The following is a 3,086-nucleotide window of genomic DNA, read 5'->3' as shown; positions in this document are numbered from 1 at the left end:
TGCCGGTTATCTTGGTCATTTCCTTGCCACTGGACCCAAGCAGTACTGATTCATGAGAGGTGTGCTTGTCAATTGCGCAAGTCTTTCCTCACAATTACACGTGCAACTACACCTATAGATGTATCCATCGTTCCTTAAGACAAACAGAGGCATCAATATATATATATATATATATATATATATATATATATATATATATATATATATATATATATAGATAGATAGATAGATACAGGAGGCAAAAAAGCAAATTTAAGCTAAATTTAATGTAACTGTTTAAACAAACTATACCTCATTTGATTCGCCTTTTATTCTTCTATAATTTTACCTGTTCATATTTTACTTTTAATTGAAATATTCTTGTGTTCACGTGAATTTAAAAAAATAACTTAAAATTGAGGAGGCAAAAAGGAAGTTCGCACAATGTAAAATTGTTATTTAAATGTAACTTTGGGGTATTAATGCAACAACAAATAAAATAGGAACACAAGGAACTAGTTAATATTTAGTAGCATAGCCCTTCTTCAATTTGACAAACCTGCAATCTTTTGGGAATTTCTTGAATTAGACTGCAGCAATACTCCGGGGAAAAGGCATGCCACTTTTCTTTAATTTTTGTCCAAAGTTCTTCCAAATTTGAAATTTTATCATTGCGTAGCTATTGCTTGATGTAATATCATACGTTTTCGATAGGATTGAGGTCTGGATATTGGGTAGTCCAATCTAAACACGGAATATCATGCTCTTCAAGGTACCTCTTGACATTACTTTACTTTACATGGGAGCAGTATCCTGCATGAAGATGGGATTATCATCCAAATTCCGACCAAAGTAGGGTAGAAAATGTTCAGTCAACATACTTGGTCGAATTTGTCGAATTAAATCGACCTTGCAAGCGAACTATAGGCCCTGGACCATTGGTACTAATAATGCCCCACACCAAAACTGAACATCCACCACCTTGCAGCCTTGGAACTGAGCACCTAGGATTAAATTCTTCATCTTTCTTCCGACGGACATACTGTCTACCATCATTGCCAAGCCTATTGAACTTGCTTTCGTCACTAAAAAGCACTTTTGACAATATGAAGAGTCATGATCTTCATTGCATCTGACGAAGTCCAGACGGCGCTTTCTGTTCTTTACAGAAATCATTGGCTTGCGTCTTGCAACATATCATCGCAAATTAAATTCCTTTAATATGTTCTTGACAGTAGTAAGAGAGCACTTTTTAACAAGATTGCACTGTTGTTGGATTTGGGGAGCCATTACAAATCTGTTTCTTAGGCTGCGGATCTTTATAGCATTGTCTTCCCTGTTAGAAGTAACTCTAGTATGACTTGATTTAGGGGCATCACGAACACTGCAGGTGTTTTGGTGCTTTTGCACAGTCTTTGTATACTGTTTTCTCATCACATTTCAATCTGCGGCCGATTTCCCGATTGGATAAACCAGAAAGGTGGGGATTAATGAGCTCCTGACAATCACTAAGAGAAAGTCGTGGCATATGGACTAAATGTTACGTTGTATAAGCTGGAACAACAACAATTACGATCAGAGATGCTTTGTTGCCTGTTGGTAGATATTTTCAACTGATTTAGGGGCGATAATTTAAGCTGGTTTTAAGCGAATTTGTTGCTGTAGACGTTCTTTTTGCCTCCTCAATTTGTAGTTATTTTATTAAATTGACGTGAACACTAGAATATTTCAGTTAAAAGTCAAATATAAACAAGTAAATTTATAGAGGAATAAAAGGCCAATCAAATAAATGCGGAATCTGCATTAATCAAAATGTCATATTTAACCGTATTTTACGATCGGGCAATGTCGAGCGGCCTTCTAGTATATATATATATATATATATATATATATATATATATATATATATATATATATATACATATATATAACTACTTCATTTATTCACATAAATTTAATATACGAAGGTATAGATTTATGCGTAAACTTTAAGTATTTACTTCAAAAGTGCTCAATACGTAGGTAGAGCTAGTTAGTAATTTATAAAATATATATGGCGATTAAGCTACACTGAATATTCTGCGTTTCATCCAACTATAGGATTCGTCAGGCTTATGCGCGAATTCTGTCGTTGCTTCTTGTTTTTATATATGTTGAGGATTTCTAGTTTGGCCAAACACTAATGATATACTAGAAGTAAGATTTCGAATTTCATTGTTGGACACTCAAAATGTATATATACGGCATAGTGTAATATATACGTCATAATCACGTTGACACACCGGTTCCCGTCAGATCACCGAAGTTAAGCAACGTTGAGTCTGGTCATTACTAAAATGGGTGACCAATTTGGGAAGTCCAGGTGCTGTATGTAGGAGGACATCGACACCTCCCTGCAAAAAGTTTCAAAAACCTAACGTCGTCATCTCCTCTAACGGGAATATACATGCGACTGGGGACCGTTTGTGAATTTCATACCCCCATGAAACTTCCTCCTTCGCAGGAAGCCGGTTAAACCCTGAATAGGGTTGGTGCTGACTGCAGACACTCAAAATGTCTAAAGCAAAACTGCTCAGTGTTTATATATATATATATATATATATATATATATATATATATATATATATATATATTCATATGTATGTATGCATGTACATATTTATATTTATTCATGTTATACATATATATACATCAATATACATATATACATATGCATGTCTTCATGTCGTTATGTTACTGTTCGTGTATATAAGTATTAAAATACGTATATATGTAGCCACACACACACACACACACACACACATATATATGTATATGAATAGTAATTGCATATACATACGTTTTTTTATACACCTACATTTATTATTATAAAAAAAAAGACCAAAATTGCGTCTTATACGCATTTTTATTTAACTATTCCTTTTGCAGTTAAGTTTTTTTTTTATCTTAGTTTATTCATCTTTTTCGTTTTTATATTATTTCTTTTATATTGTTTTCTTCTTTTTTTCCCCACCTTCATATCTCGAAACCTCCTTTTCGCGGCGTCCTCGCGTCGTCGAACTGCAAAAATGTGCGCACGCACGTGCGGCGTCATTCCCCCAACCTAC

The 3,086-nt window shown here is 34.3% G+C and overlaps 1 pseudogene; it reads left to right on the top strand.

Moving 5' to 3' along the window:
• Positions 1-2,234: 2,234 nt before the first annotated feature.
• On the top strand, positions 2,235-2,353 carry LOC145268540 (5S ribosomal RNA; annotated as a pseudogene).
• The last annotated feature ends 733 nt before the right edge of the window (positions 2,354-3,086 follow it).

The sequence above is a fragment of the Euprymna scolopes genome, chromosome 43 (assembly GCF_053919585.1).
Source record: "Euprymna scolopes isolate OS-2025 chromosome 43, ASM5391958v1, whole genome shotgun sequence".
NCBI classification, from domain to species: domain Eukaryota; kingdom Metazoa; phylum Mollusca; class Cephalopoda; order Sepiida; family Sepiolidae; genus Euprymna; species Euprymna scolopes.
The sequence above is the reverse complement of the archived record's forward strand: the minus strand, read 5'-3'. Positions and strand labels throughout refer to the sequence as shown.